At 35.7% G+C, this 17,243-nt stretch overlaps 1 pseudogene; it reads right to left on the bottom strand.

Moving 5' to 3' along the window:
* Positions 1 to 16,937, bottom strand: part of LOC116623982 — a 76,370-nt pseudogene extending 59,433 nt beyond the window's left edge.
* Between the last annotated feature and the right edge of the window lie 306 nt (positions 16,938 to 17,243).

Here is a 17,243-nt window from a genome sequence, read left to right as displayed (position 1 = left end):
AGAGTCCATCGTCTCTCATGGTTCTTCTCCCCCTCCGATTTCCCCCCTTCATTCTTCCCCTCCTGCTACATTCTTCTTCTTCTTTTTTTCTTTCTTAACATATATTACATTATTTGTTTCAGAGGTACAGATCTGAGATTCAACAGTCTTGCACAATTCACAGCGCTTACCAGAACACATACCCTCCCCAGTGTCCATCTCCATTTTCCATCTTATTTTTCTCATTCATACTTTTTTTTAAGTATAATAGATACACAATGTTACATTAGTTTCAGACGTACCACCACCCAGGTTCCCACAGAGGATAACTTAGTTCAGAAGGACCAGGATGTACTCACAACCACAAGAACTCCTGGAGATGGAGAGGTGCCACCCATTCCACAGCTATGAAGATTCATTCATGAAAGTTACACCAAGCTTTTCTCTCATTGAATCTTTGGCTATGCCTTTATTTCCTTAAAAAGGCGGGGGGGTGGTGGGAAGAAGACTAGAGGCTCATAAACTATAAAAACAAGTACATTTTGGCAATAAATATACAACAAAGAATGGAGAAACATAAAAGTTATTATCTCAATAAAAACTTGTGTTAGAGGAATGATGGGAGGCTTCTAGCACTCACTAGTCCATAGAAATCCTAAAATCCCAGTGGGCAGATTTCCCAGGTACCATTATATTGAAGGTAGGAAAAGTTCTTTAATTAAGCCCTGATTCTCCTTCTTCAGAGGGACTCTCCAGTGTATTTTTTTCTATACCTCTTGACTCTGCTGTTTTGCAACATTCTTCCTTTGCCTTCATCCTATTGGGCCACTGCTGAAAAGTCAGTGGAGAACATTTTCTTACTGATGGTTGAACAGTTTTCTCAGCCTACTTCTTGTCTGTTAGAAGTTGAAGGACCAGAGGTATTTCATGACTTAAATGGTCTAGAACTCTTTAGATCAGTTTGGCAATGCATTTGCAAATACACCTTTCTCAGAAAAGTTTCTAAGTTTTCCATGATTTGATACTAATCAATTCTATATACTAAAGCTGTACCTATAGTTCTTTTTGAGATATGTTTTTCTTTTATATTTAATTATGGCCTATTTGAGCTCATTAAATGGGCTACCCATGCCATATTATTGTCTTAGCAATAGCGCATTTATGCAAGACTATTTTAAACCTCTGTTTAGATCATGTCCACTAGCATCATATTTGCTGAAGCTAGTTACATGTCTATGCATAACATCAGATAAGCACAGAAATACATTCTTCCCATGTAGGTCAAAGGGAGGTAGTGAATATTTATTGAACAATGATTTAATATACCACACCTACCATAAGAGTGGTAAGCAGGGTATTTTCAGGGTTCCAGGGATGAAAGGAAGAGGAAATATCTAGTCACTGCAGTGATTAATTGAATTAAAGGCTGAACAAATCCTACATTCAGTGATGTCACTGTTAGAGACAGAGACTAATTGCACTATGAAGCTCAGGAATTAGTCATTCTTATTGGCAGTGTAGTAGATACAATGGAAAGAATGGAGTAAAACCAAATTTGAATCAAATAGACTATGTGGCTTTTTACAAGTTATGGACCAATCTGTACCTAGTTCTTATTCAATTAAAAAGGAATAATTATTGAGGCGCCTGGGTGGCTCAGTCAGTTAAGTGTCTGCCTTCAGCTCAGGTCATAATCCTGGAGTCCTGGGAATCCCTGCTAGGCTGAGAGTCTGCTTTTCCCTCTGCCCCTTACCCCACTCGTGCTCACTCGCACTCTCTCAAATAAATAAATTCTTAAAAAAAGGAATAATTGTCTAGTTTATATGATTCTATAGAGAATATGTATTACAGAATATACAGAAATATATACATATATATATACAGAAAGAGAGAGAGAATGCTACATTTTTATCCTTATTTAAATGTTACATCCCTCCAATTTCTACTTTTAGCACATAGCATAACCTGCATTTGTTTTCTTTTTAGCTGACAAAGAAGATTCAATTTCAAAGAGAATTTTTGTTAACCCCAGTAGATGCAGTGAAGCATACAGTTGCAGTAGTAAGAGAAAGGAAAAATGTTATAAATGAAAGTCTTATATAATTAGAAATAATTATTTAATGTGATAGTAGATAAAATTGAGTACATCCTGGGCTGTGATTGGGGAAATACCTTAAGCTCCACTGTGCATATTCAATCTAGATCTACAGTGAATATTTATACCAACTTTAATTATCACACTGGAGATTTAATAAATCAGGTTTCAATGATATTCTTTCTCTAAGGAAAAAAAATAAATTAATTAAACTCTGTGATGAAGACAGAACTATAGACCAGTTTTCATGCAAAAGGCATAAAATCTTAATAGATTAATCTGTACAATGCATTTAAAAAACAATTCACTAAGCTTTTGTGTTAAAAGGATAATTTGGGCATAGGCCTAAATATCCCCTTCTTGCTGTAAATGCATATGATGCTATATAAAATGTATAAATGTGCACATATACGTTAAACTATGTATTTTCATTTAATAAGGAGAAAAGTGGAAAGGAAGCACTTACTGGTGAGTGGGAGATGAGGCTGCAATGCCCTAAGAAACTGGTATCATTATTAGGGGCTGGAGATTCAATGCCAAAAGAGCATCAACATTAGCCCCATGTACATAGTATTGGGAACTCTGGATCCATGTTCACTTCTTGTAGTGAAGCTGGAGGTGAGCTTCAGGGCCACCAAGTATCAGTTATGTTTCTAGGAAAACCTTTTTTGGTGCTGGAAGTGTGAATAATTTTTCTGAGACATGACAGAATCTCTAGTAACTAAAAACTTTAAAAAATCTGAGGTAAGTGTTCCTCACAAGACTCTTCATAGCAGCAATCAGGAAACCATTCATAGGGTAGTCTTTTATATGTAAGAGATATTTGCAACAAATTCCAGTCATTTAAGATTATACAGTACCTATCTTTGACCAGAATGAAAAACAAAACACAACAAAGCAGTGGTCAACAACAAAATGAATGCAAAATAACCAATCAAGCAAATAAACAACAATAAACAACAACAACAAAATATATATGTGTGGGTGAATACAACAAAACAAGTTTCTAAGTAGCTCCTGGGATAAAATAAAAACCAAAGTGAAAACTGAAATGTTTGTGTTGTTTTTGTTTTGTTTTTTAAATGCTTAGCTTATTCAGATTCAGTAGATTGGTAATTAGAAGCAAAATCATAGCCTTAAATGCATTTTTAATACTGTATAAATATTTGAAAATGAATTAGTTAGCCATTGTACCTAAAAAAAAAAAAAAATCAACAGACTCAATTTTAAGAAAGCAAAAGAAAGGAAATAAAACAAGTTATAAGTTACTGACATAGGATAGGAATAGATGTAGGTATCAATGAAATAGAATTGAAGGATCCAAAAATAAACCCATGCATATATTGTCAATTATTTTTTAAGAGTGTGCCAAGATAGTTAAATTAGGGGAAGAACAGTCTTTTCAATACATGGTACTGAGCCAGCTGGATATCCACATGCAATAACTTGAGTTTGAACTCCTATCTTAAGCCATACACAAAGATTAACTTAAAAAGGATCAAGGACCTAAATGTAAATATAAAACAATAAAACACTCCAAGAAAATAGGTGTAATCTTTACAACCTTGGGTTAGGAAAAGTTTCTTCAGATACGGCACTACAATCACAAGTATAATTAAAAAAAAAAAAGATGAACTGTGTCAAAATCGGAAAATGCTGTGCTTCAAAAAATACCAGAAAGTGAAAAGACAACAAAATGTGAAAAATACATTTACAAACCATATATCTATTAAGAAACTTGTATCTAGAATATACAAATAACTCTTAGCTCAACAATTTATGTTTTTTTATTTTAAGATTTTATGTATTTCTTTTAGAGAGAGAGGGAGGGGAAGGAGGGGGAAGAATCTCAAGCAGACTCCACACTGAGTGCAGAGACTGATGCAGAGATGTGCAGAGACTGAGGCAGGGCTTGATCCCTTGACTCTGAAATCATGACCTGAACTGAGACCAAGAGTCGGACACTTAACTGACTGAGCCATCCAGGTGCCCTTTAGCTCCAAAATTTGGAAAAAATAACTCAAAAATAGGCAAAGGATTTAATTAGACATTTCTCAAAGAATATATTCAAACGGTTAAAAAGCACATGAAAAGATTCTCAATATCATTTTTATTTTATTTCATGCTTTTGGTACCTAAAAAGCTCTTTGCCTAATTCAAGGTCAAGAATTTTTTCTCTTATGTTTTTTTATAGTGTTCTTACATTTAGACTATGATTTACTTTGAGTTAATATTTGTATATGGGGTGAGGCAAGGGGCTAAATTGTGTGTGTGTGTGTGTGTGTGTGTGTGTGTGTGTGTGTGTTTGCCTGTGATATCAATTGCCCCAGCATCATTTATTGAAAAGATTATTCTTTCTAATTTAGTTGTCTTGGCACATTTGTTAAAATTTTATCAAATATAAATTAAACTTAAGTTTATTGATGTGAACTATCAATTCAGCTCCATTAATCTAAATGCCCATCCTTATGCAATACTACACTATCTTAATTACTGCAGTTTTATAATATGCTTTGTAATAAAGTAACATAAGTGTTCCAACGTTTTTCTCCTCTTTCAAGATTTTTTTTGACTACTTTGGGTCCTTTGCATTTCCATATAAAGTTTAAGATCAGATTGTCAATTACTGCAGAAAATCCTACTAAGGTTTACATAGGGATTTCATGAAATCTATACATCAATGAAGAGAATTGCTATTATTATAGTGAAATTAAATTTTAAGAGTCATGACTATGGGATGTCCATTTATTTAAATCTTTGATAATTTCAGCAATGTTTTATAATTTTCAGCATATAAATCTTATACTTCCATTATTTAGTTTATTTCCAAATATTTAATTTTATGACATTGTTAATATAATTGTTAATTTCATTTTCAGATTCTTTGTGACTAGTATGTGAATTAGTTTGAAACATAAGTGAGACTTTCAATTTTTTAAACAATAAATTTAATACTATTTATTCAAAAATGTTTTTATTTTATGAATTTACTGTGTTATTGTAAGCCCTTTACCTATAGATATTTATTAAATGTAATTAGACCTATTGATTTGGAGGTGCACTATGTGGGTGAATACTCTTGCAGTGAATATGTATGTTTATTCTTCTTTCTTACTTTCATGTAACTTTAGTTTTGACCCTGACTATTTTTCCTTCTTGTTTCTATTCAAAATTATAAAAGAGTATTTCCATGGAGAAAAGATGAATAGATCGTTTTGATGAGGTTCCAGCTATATAGCTTTCTTATTCTACATGAATATCACTGCATCTACCATTGATCCCACTAACGCAGATTGTCATATCCCTTTGATTCCTAATCCACTCAAGTAGGAAGAATTCTGTCCTAAGCACTTTTCCATGTTTCAACATGAAACTTACTTTAGGACTATTATAGGAGAACAGTTCCTCTTCTGTTTGATTAAAAAAAAAAAAAAAAAAAAAAAAACCCTGCAAATTTAATAGGTATAGAAGTATTTGCAAATGGAACTACCAGATAAAATGTACTACAGAACTATTTTCAGAAGTCCCAGAAAATTCTACAGCATACAAATTATAGCTGATCTGGAAGTCAGTAGACTTATACTATGTATAATTCAAGAAAGAACCAAAGAATTAGCTATGTTCTCAGAATCTCTACAAGCAAAAAACTCCAAGACTTAAGCAGAATAGTTGGAGCAGAGCCCATAAGAGTCCAATTTAATACTTGTAAACTATGAGCTAAACTTTCCCCAAATCTTCTTGAAACTAAAGCCAAGAAAAGTCTTTGGCCAACAGCAATCAGAAAAAAAAAAATGAGAAAAGTTCACACCAGTTCTTGTAATATGTTAAGCTAAAGGAAAAAAATAAAACCTAATGTTCAAGGATACATATTGTTCTTCTATTTTTACAAAATTTTTTTTTTATTTTTCCTTTATTAGGATTGGAACATTATATTATTTGGATATATTGCATGTGATTTTTATTTCAAAATGATAAAGGGGACCTTGCAAAATATTTGTCATGGAAAGGGAAAGTTTTATCAGGAAGGCTGGGAGCCTCCAATCTGGAGCATCACTGAAGATCCAGGATTGTCACTGCTTCTGCTTTTGACGTAGTTGTTTATATCTATAGGGGTGAGGCTCATCTGCCCTAACGGGGTTCTGGCTAAAGGCAGGCCAGGATGGAAAGCAATTAGCAAGTAGTTATACCTTCTCAGTAATGCCTAACCTGAACATAACACTTTAGATCAATCTGTAGCCAATTTTTTATTATAATAGATTTATGCTCTTCTTTCTTTATGGTCCCCACTAATAAGCATATCCAATACTTAATTGTTTTCACCTGGAAAAAACAATTTACCTGGAAAGTTATGCTTTGACAGTGAGTTTTTAGATACAACACCAAAAGCATGATTCTTTAAAATAATTGATATATTTGACTTTATTTAAATTAAAAACAACTTTCGGTCTGTAGAAGACCCAGTCAAGAGAATGAAAGACAAGCCACAAACTGTGAGAATATATTTCCAAAGCACATGTCTGATAAAAGTCTTGTATTCAAAATATACAAAGAACTCTGAAGAAGAAAACAACTCAATTAAGCAATGGGTGAAACATCTGTCCAGATACCTTACCAAAAGGATGCACAAATGTATGTAAGTATATGAAAAGATACTCAATATAAGTGTTCATTATGGAATTCAAATTGAAGTATCCGTGAGATCTCACTCCATAACTACTATAATAGGTAAAGAAAAAAAAGACAAAAGCAATTGTTAGTATGAATGCAGAATAATAGCAATGTTCATGATTGCTGGTAGTAAAGTAAAATAAAGTCTCTTTGGAAAATACTTCGGCAGTTTTTTAAAAAGGCAAACATAGGGTCATCCTAAGATCCAACAATTCCGATATTGGACATTTACCTATACGAGTTGAACACTTATGTCCACCCAAAAACCTGCTTGAAAATGTTTATTGTAGTTTATTTATGATTGCCCAAAGCTGGAAGCAAACAAGGTGCTCTTCAATAAGTAAATGGATAAACCAACTGAGGTATGTCCACTCAATGAAATATTATTCTATGATTTAAAAAAAAAAGAACTATCAAGCCATGAAAAGACATGGATGAATCTTAAATGCATATTTTTAAATGAAGTAGCCAGTCTTAAAAGGCTACATCTTTTTGATTCCATTTATACGACATTCTAGAAATGGCAAATATATAATGCAGGTAAAAGTCAGTGATTTTAGAGCTTTAAGGGTTGGGGGAGAAGGCTAAGTTGATGAAGCACAAGGGATTATTTTAGGGCAGTGATATTAGTTTAAATGATACTGTAATGTCAGATATATGTCACTATGTATTTCACAGCCCATAGAAATTTACAGTAGAAAGAGTGAAACAATGCATGCAAATTGAAAAGAAAATATATTTATGCAGTCAGAGGATCCTAATGTAGAATGCTGAATGTGACAAAACTATCTGGTTGCATTACAAATTTATGAAAGAACCTTACTGGAGAATGTAGAGAAAGTAAGTACTGACCTAAGTAATTCAGAAATGAGTTCATAAGACTAAAGACAAAAGGAATTGCAAACAAGCGCTGCATTCTAGTTTATATTCTTTTCTCATAGAGGCACAGGTTAACACTTCCGATACTGCTGTACATGTATACTGGATTTGAGCAATTAAATAACTGAAGAAGGTTGGAGCCAATTCACTGTTGGAATTGGAGGTTACAAATAATCAAGGGAAAAAGGCTAGAATAATCCATGTGGTAATAATGGATTAGAGCTGAAGACATCAGTATGAACTCATGTTTAGTAGATGGTGACACACAGGATTGTTTATGCTTTTGTGTATATACAAAAATTAGTTTATACGTATATATGTTTTTGTTTTAGCTGAGCATACCTGGAGACAGCGACACTCTAGTATCCATTAGCACACCAAGGACCCAGATCCTGGGTTCTAATACTATCCTCTGATAAAAGGAATTGAGGCTTCTTCGGAGAAATGGCTGATTCTAGGACTTAGACAACATAGGCAAATAGATTGATAGATATAGGCATAGATATATATATATAGAGAGAGAGAGAAGTGGAGATACATATTTGTCATCTACCTACCTACCTTATCTATGTCCCTAGTATCTTCTTTTTTTGTTTTTATTTAAAAATTTTTTTTCCATTCAGTACGTGCCCTCTTTAATACCCATCACCAGGCTAACCCATCCTCCCACCCCCCTCCCCTCTAGAACCCTCAGTTTGTCTTCTAGTGTCAGAAAACAACACAATAATAGGAGTATGTATAAGGGACATAGAGTCAACCGAAAGAGCTCTCAATGGCCAATATTGGAAAATTATTTTCCTAGTTTTGTTGTTGTTGTTGCTTGACAGTTAAATTCTGAAGTTCCACTGGGAGAACAAGCGGTTGAGAAATTCTGGGTCTTCTACACACATGTTCAGTGTGTCAGCCAGACATACTAAAGAGAATGAGAGAAAGTACAGCATCACAGGATGTTCACAAATTTCTGGAGCCATGTGCATATGTCAGGCTGAGGATTGTTTTATATGCACTCCACAAAACTAGTGTTTGGTTTTTCTGGAGAAGATGGGTGTGAGGACTGGAAATAGTCTTTGGAAACCCAAGGGAGGTATCGGCGGTGTACCTGTCCGCTCGGAGACAGAATGCCTATATAAGATTTAGTTAGGAATATATGTTTCTAAATAGCATAAAATTAGTTCCTGTTCTTTCTTAGTATGAAAGGGAGGTCATTTTATAAGAAATCAGTTTGTACAGGATCCAAACTGGGATAGACCGACAGTATAAACAAGTGTTTTCAATGAGATTGGGTTTTTTCTTCTTAGGATAAATCACAGGCACAACAATCCCATCATTCTAAGGCTGGTTTTTCAATAGTTACACTCTATTTTTTTAGGTGAGGGTTTCTTCCTTTGATATCTTATAGTCTTATATTTTAGAAGTTAAAATAGGTTTTCAAGATTGATTGGAGGGGAACCAAAAGTAAAATATAGCCTGAAACCAAACATTTAGACTTTTAAGTTATTCTTGTTTTCTTGATTTTTTTTCTTTAAAGGTGAATGGAATTGTCACTACAGAACTATGTTTTTTATTTGTCTCTGGAATGAACCTTGGTAATTCCACAAAGGCTACTGAGAGCTTTAAAGAACAAGAGAACTGCATGCCTCCAGGGACTTGTCAGCACTTAGTATTGCTTGTTTTCTGTTCCCTTTGTTTTCAGTAAGAAACAAACTTTAGAATTTAAACAAGAAATGCAGTCCTCATTAAGTATGAGCCTGTGTGGGAACAAAAGGAGCTAGAGACTTTCCATGGGACTTTGAACCAGTGGGGAATAATGCTGGGGGTTATAAATGCCAGGACTGGGTGCTCTGACTCTTGAGAGGCTTGTATCCTCCCAGAAACATTTATAGAGGTGTTAGAAATGGAAGCAAATCTGGAAAATTTGAGACCTGTTTATTTTTCTATACCTGTTCACTGCCCTAAAAGACAACATGAAATTAAGTAAAAGGCATGTTTTCTGGAGTCTTCTCCCAGTTACCGTCTGCAGAGGGTGAGTGGGCTTTAGTAAGGTTGCTCAAATCCCAAGAGTGTCCTTTGCAGTCCATTATGCTTATGTAGTATGTTTGAATTTATAGTATACTTTTACTATATGAATTTCTCTCTTTATTCTAAAAAACCCTCTCTTGGGGTGCCCAGGTGGCTCAGTCGGTTGAGCATCTGACTTTGGCTCAAGTCATGATCTCGGGCTCCTGGGATCACCCTGTATCCGGCTCCCTGCTCAGCCGGGTGTCTGATTCTCGCTCTCCCTCTGCACCACCCCCACTGCCCCATGTGCTTTCTCTCTCTCAAATAAATAAATAAAATCTTTAGAAAAAATCCTCCTTTTCTTTTATTACCCAAATCTTGAATATAACCCCCTTCAGTTTTACGGGGGGTTTACCTCAACCCCACCACACATTAATCCAGTGAAACTAATATCTTAAATATTAAGTATATTGATTTCTTTTCAAACTTTTCTATTTGACATCTCTAGAATGTGATGCCTATGTTCTGAATTTCTGCCTTAGCCTGGAATTCTTGCTGTGTTCCAGAACTTTATTTCCATAACCCATAAGCATCCATCCTGGGATGCCCCATAGACCCAGGGTTTTGTCATATGCAAAACCAAAATTGTCCTCTTTTCTTACAAACCTGCTACTTTTATCTGTAAAGGCATAATGCAGTCATTCCACTAGAAATCATGGAGTCCTTCTAGAAGGACTTCTAAAATCCTTTTATTCCACTTTTACATTTAACTAGCTGCCGAGTCCTCTTGAATTCTACCATTGGTAGATTTATCCAGTCAGTTCCCCTTTAATCATCCCTGTGGACCCTACTCTGGTTTAGTTTCTCTCCTTCTCTTAGAGTTTCCTGGTTGATTCTTCTCATGCAGTTTTTCTAAAGTGAAAATGTATCATGTGATTCTGATTCTTGATAGTATGTATCTCCTCGGTGATCACAGGACAAAGTACACCCTCTTAGTCTCATGGACTTCATATATTTATAACTAGGCCCCTCGATACCTTCTGCCTGATATCGTTCCGTTGTAAAGTCTTGTACTAATACACTCCTCTGTCCTCATTACCTCCTTGCAATAAATTTAATCATTCACTTCATGTGCTTTGAAGGCATTTTGTACCCCCCTTCAGTCATTCTTTTCCCATGGTATGGGGAATTATATTTTCACACATGCCAGATCTGTAACTAGCTCTACGACCTTTCTCCCAGTAATTGGGGGGGGGAAAATGAGGTGAAAGACATCCATATGTCATTCATCTTTGTATTCCCAACATCTAGCAGTTTTCTGGTAACTTATAGGTGCTCAAATACATCTGAAAAACAAGTAGACATACACCTCATTAGAAGCTCCACCAAGAAGACAAGATAAGTCACATCTAGCCTTATCGCTAGCTTCTAGATGGTCAAATTCTTGAAAACATGATATTTTACAGAGACCCAAAGAATATGACTCAGGCTGCACTGAAGGTCTACCTATAACATTTCAACTGGACTCTTTTCTTCAGAGGTTGGAAAATTAGCTTTTCTCATTTTTCCTCATTTTTTTTTTTTTTTGCATACCTGCCAAGCCATCAGTTAAAAAAGAAAATTTATCTCTATCCCTAAGAGAAATTCAGAGTTTGAAATAGAAAATATCCAAGGTGCAAAGCTATGTTTTCCCTGAGGTTGAAGAAAATTATATTAAGTACTACTGCTATAGTATTGTTATATAATGTAAATTATGTATTATGTTATAGTCTCTAACCTTTTTCTTTTTTCTTTTTATATTTTCTGTTTTACCCTCCCCTTCATTACTCAATGGCCTTGTTTTTTTCTCTAACCCTCCACAGAGTGGAGGTGGGATTCCCATCTACCACGTATCCTGTGGTTGGTTCTCTATGTGGTCCTTCTATCCTCTGTTGTGCAGAGCTTTCAATGAGCCCTCAGTTCTTCTTCAGGAGGAATTGTTCTATATGTAATTGTAGATTCACTGTGTCCATAGGAGGAGGTGAGTTCAGGGTTTTCCTATATCACCATTTTGGAACCCCTCTGATCTATTTCTTGTTATTGAGAAAATAAAAACTGTAAGACAATAAGCAAGTGATGTTCAATGTAAAAAAGAGGACTAAAATTATCAGAATTATAATAGTTAAATTATTAAATGTTTATCCTGTACCAGGTTCTATTCTAAGAACTTTACAAAATATTTTCCTGTATGGCACTTTATGAATATATTAATTTATTTAATATTTAGACTAATTCTAATGGATAAGCACTATTATTATTTCCAGGTTACAAATAAGTAACTGACTCATGGGAAGATTAACAATATGCTCAAGATCAAAGAACTAGTTAAAGAGCTGGGATTCCAGCCCAGGTAGTTTGTTCCCCGGGATATGTCCTTAACTACTCTACTATACTGCTCCCTTGTTGGAAAAACGGGATTCAGGGGATTGAATTAAATATTGAAGTTAGAACCCTTGGGTATCCATACACAGATATTTGATCACACAGGACATATCAAAGGTGAGGATATAAATAATGTAGAACTATTTAAAGATATTTCCCATTTATACAAACCACTTAGAGGAAACTATAATTATCCTAGAAATAACCACTTATTAATATAGACAACTTAATCATAGTTGTTGACCCATGTGTTGTTTTTGAAAAGGACAGCAGGTTTAATTTATTAAAATTCACCGTGTAATGACCCAGAACCACATTTTAACAACAGGTGATTTAACCTGTATAAAAATAAACCCAATGGTATTAATGAATCAAGGAATCTCAAGGCTTTGGTGTGAGGTGGAGCTCAGAACAAAAGGTCCTTTAATAGTCATGTTTTACATGCTGTGATTTTTTTTCAGTCTAATTTCATGTGATATAAAGGATTTGTTCAAGGAACAAATTCATCCTTTGTATGTTTTGTAAATCTTATTAATTGCATGTTACTTCCTTTGTGGTGATGGGCAATTTTGTTTTGTTTCTTCCTTCCCCAGACAAATTCATCCTAATAAGATGCTTGTGTATTTGTGTAGTCTAAATACCACACTAAACTTCAATGTCCTTGATTTTGCTTTTCATATTTGTCATCCTTGTCAACTGCAGGCAGATAACTCTTTATGGATTAGCTGTAGCTCTACAAATGTAAGCTCACTTCAGCACGTTAAAATCCCTTTCCCTTATATCCCACCCCCCCTTTTCTCTGTGGCTCTCTTGTTGCCCTGAAATCTTGTGTGCACCTGAAAATGACTTCCTGCTTTTTCATGGCCTTAGTCACATACAAAGGATCTTGGTTGTGTTCCCCAGGGTTCTATCCAGAGCCCTCTCTCCGTTCTATGCTGCACTGGGTGATTGTATTCAGGCCCATGGTCCAACACACATAAATATGCCTATAGTTTATAATGATAGATTTTTAGATCCATCCTTTCTTAAAAAAAAAAAAAAAAAAAAGACACTGGACACTCCTATCCTGGGAAATCTCACACTTCAGTGGGAAAGAAACAAAGAGAAAACCATAACTGAGAAATATATGAAAGCACAAAAGAGGGGCATCCAACACAGTCTGGAGTGTTAGAAAGATTCCAGGAGGCTGATATATTGAGGATGAGTAATAGGAGCCAGCCGAGGAAATAGACAAATGGTGCAAAATCACTAAAGGCAACAGAGTGGAACTGCGTGAAACTTAGTCTGCCAGCAGCCCAGTGAGTGAGAGGATAATGCAGAGAAATGTGGCTTCGGGGGTAAGCAGGGCCAGATTCTAAAAGGCTTACCCTTTGAATTCTGTTGGATATATCCTTTAGAGATAGAACTCTTAGTGTGGCATTGAGATTAGATTTTAAATTAGCAAGACAGGAGTCAAGACCAGCTATGAGTTTATTGCAGTAGTTCACATGACAGAGATGGATTGAATTAGGGTAGTTAGCTATTACGTTGGAGATAAGTAAGTAGAGTCAATAAATAGTTTAAAAGGTAAAACTGACATAAGTTTGCAATTGGACTCCAGGTATATGGAAAAGGAGATCTCAAGGATGATGTAAAATTATATGGCTTGAGTAACAAGATAGATTCCCTATATGAACATAGGAGCTTGGGTTGGAGATGGAAATTAGGATTGCTTTTGAATTATGCTAAATAGGGGTTTCTATGCAACATGAAGGTGGAGATGCCCAACAGATACTTAGCTATTTGGGTCTAGAGCTCAGATGGATATATGGGCTCAAGATTTGGTTTTAGATTTGGGGAGGAGGTGATATAAAGAGCATATGAAAAGTCAGTGGTTGATTCTGAATATACCTCCCAGAGTGGAAGGAAAAGGCAAGGATGTAAAGGACATAAATGTATTTGTTGTTAATGGACACACTAGAAGTTGAGGCAGGTCCTATCTTAGTTCTTCATGATACAGGAACTAATGATATCTACTAGATATGAAGTGGATGGGACTGAATGGCGGCTTGAGGACAGTGTTAGATTTTGGAATGGTAATGAAGACGATGGAGAATGGAATTGAGTAAAAGCAGGTCAGAAAGTTGCTAGATGGTACAGAGGGCTATGCTTAGAGTGGAGAGTAGAAACTCATTGTGGAACTTTGTGGGGTGACAGACAGTGATGTGGTCCAATTTGTGGCCATGGCGCTGAGATACAGATGGATGTTACCAGAATCAACATGCTTATTCATAAGCATACCTATAACATAAACCCAGTTTGCTGATAACTGCTCTAGTATGTACTACCTTTGAAGTCCCTAAAATAATCCCATGCAGTATTACCACTATCATTTCCACTTTTAAGATGAAAAAAAATGTTTAGAGAGAATAAGTGATTTGCTCAGGGAAACCCAGAAAGTCAGTAGCGAAACCACATTACATGTGGACAAATAATCTGTTTCTTAATTTGGTAAGCTTACTTTCCTCATAAAGTGACTTCCATTGTGTGAGTGGCAATGGCCACCAATCTCTAGTCAGAGCCAGTCTCTGATCAGCCTCGTGACACCTGCCTAGGGGCACTGGAGGGATTTCTGTCCAGGGCAGAGTTGGATATGATGACGGCTGAAGCATCTTCTCAAGTTGAAATTCTGAGTATCCCTCTTTTAAATGCCAATGACAGTCTTTTTTTTTTTTTATATTTAATTTCATGATGTAAAATTCCAGAGGTGTCTGAAATTTTAAGTAACTTAATTGCCTTCTTCACTTGAGGCTAAGATGAAATATGAGTTTGTTTAGTGTGTGTGTGCGTGTGTTTGTGTGTGTGTGTGCGTACACAGAGCCAGAGATTTGACTTTTGCTCTTTATTGCATTTCTTAAACTAGCTACACTTGGCAATTCATTTACATTAATAATTGAAAAGCCATCAGTCTCCTCTTGTCTTAAACTCCTTGCTATGCACACTAATGATATACTTGATTGGCTATTGCCATAAAAATGCACCATAAATTTTTTAAAGATAATTCAACTACAGAGAATGAATCAATATGAACTATAGTGATAACATACGAGACAATCTCTATTGCCACTTCAAAGCAGTTAGTGCTCCTCTTGATGAGAATGCATCATTGCTTCCAGTTGGGGTTTTTAGGCAGTGGTTTAGGATTTTCCTCTTTCAAAACTTGCTGTAGGTACTGTCTTCTCTTCAGCCCGGTTTTGTGTCTCATGCATCCCTAATGCTACTGCTTTTATTCTGTGCTTTCTGGTTTCTACCATTCTTCAGTGCCCTGTAAGTAGAAAAGAGATGTTGTGTCTTACATGTGTCATAAAATTGGGCATGATAGACTGTATTCATTCATTCATTCATTCATTCATTCCACAGACTGTCATTGTCCTTAAACTGATAGTAGTCTCATATGTGCAATTATCATCAATTAGAAGACTCAAATTGCAATAGAAATCCAAAAGAGAACCAACTCAGACTGGTCAATGCTCAGACAGAGGTGCAATGTCTATAGTGAATGAGGATATTCTGGGCCCTAAGGAAGCAATGATTTTGCTTATTTTCTTATAGAAAGCTAGGCAATTCTATTTCCAGGTAATTCATCAGCCTGGAGAGCCGCCCTGGGGGAAAAGATCAGAAGGCAGAAAATCTCCTTCTCCTAGCATTGTCTGTCCTAGGTCAGTGACAACAGGGTTGTTTATAGAGACTAAGCATCACACTTCAACATTTTAAGTAAGGAAGAGAGTATGGCCCATACTTAACCATCTGCTCTATGTAGGTGTTTTTATGGAATATCCCGTCATTAGATGGGAATGCAGTTCTGCTTGGGTAACAAAGATTTCCAGGTTCCTCTCCATTTTGCCTTATAGTGTAGCCTTCTGTTGAAATGCACGTTTGTAGCATGCACACACAGACACTTTGGAACTCAGTTTTGAGGTCTGTGATTCACTCTCTGGAGCTGCCCTGCATGTATTTGCATAGAACTAGATCCAAAAATTTTTTTTGGAGTGGGATAAATAAGTTTTCTTAAACCTCAAAGCAATTTATTTTTGAATCTCAGGAGCTAAAATCCAGTTTATTATATTTTTGTTACCTAAAACTATAATCATTGATTAAAGGGATGTCTTGCTTTTTTTTTGTTTTCCTTCTGTTCCTGATCCCTGCTTATATCCCTCTCCCTCATTAGTAGATCTCCATTCTAAGATATGGAGTGAGTATAGCCATAACTATACATACCAGGTAGTATTGTTTGGCATGGATAGCTTTAATTTGCATACATATTATTATGCTTTACTCTCATTATATTTCTTACATTATTCTTTAAAAGTAAATTTTTTTAAAAGATTTTATTTATTTATTTGACAGAGAGAGACAACAAGAGCGGGAACACAAGCAGGGGGAGTGGGAGAGGGAGCTGAGCAGGGAGCCCAATGTGGGGCTCGATCCCAGGACCCCGGGATCATGACCTGAGCCGAAGGCAGATGCTTAACGACTGAGCCATCCAGGTGCCCCTAAAAGTAAATTTTTGAATCTATTTATATTACAGTGTATTATATCTAGTTCTTTGTTTCCATAATATATTTCACTGCCTCCACAATATATTACTTATCCATTCTCCTGCTAAATATCCCTCAACTTTTTGCTACAATAACATATGCATATACCCACACCACACTGCAATCAGTTACTTTGTACAGATAACCTGATAGAGCTTCTCTGAGATGCGTGTGTCTAGGAACGGAAGTGGTTAATCATAAGGCATAGCCTTGCTCAATTACGTGAAGTACCTTCTGAATACTCTCCACCATGGCGGAGGACTGACATGATCGATGTGCCTGAGTTCTTGTCTGGAGACATCTTCACCAGTACCTGGCATCGTGCACCTTTCCAATTTTTGCTATTCGTATGAGTGTTGCCCAGTATGTCATTATTGTTGAATTTGTATTTGTCTCATTTCAATTTAATTTGAATGATGCTTGAGAGAATTTGCAGATATTCCCTGTGACTTATTTTTGCCCAGTTTTCTGTTGGATTTCAAATTTTTTTTCAGTGTTAGGAAAAAGATTTTTAAGGGAGGCATACCAAAATAATGGTAAAAACTCAGGACTCTAGAGTCAGGCAGAGCTCTGGATTCCTGGATTCACTATTTACAAGCTACATGACATTAAGCAAATTGTTTAAG

Source organism: Phoca vitulina, unplaced genomic scaffold (assembly GCF_004348235.1).
Source record: "Phoca vitulina isolate PV1807 unplaced genomic scaffold, GSC_HSeal_1.0 scaffold63, whole genome shotgun sequence".
NCBI lineage: Eukaryota > Metazoa > Chordata > Mammalia > Carnivora > Phocidae > Phoca > Phoca vitulina.
The sequence above is the reverse complement of the archived record's forward strand: the minus strand, read 5'-3'. Positions and strand labels throughout refer to the sequence as shown.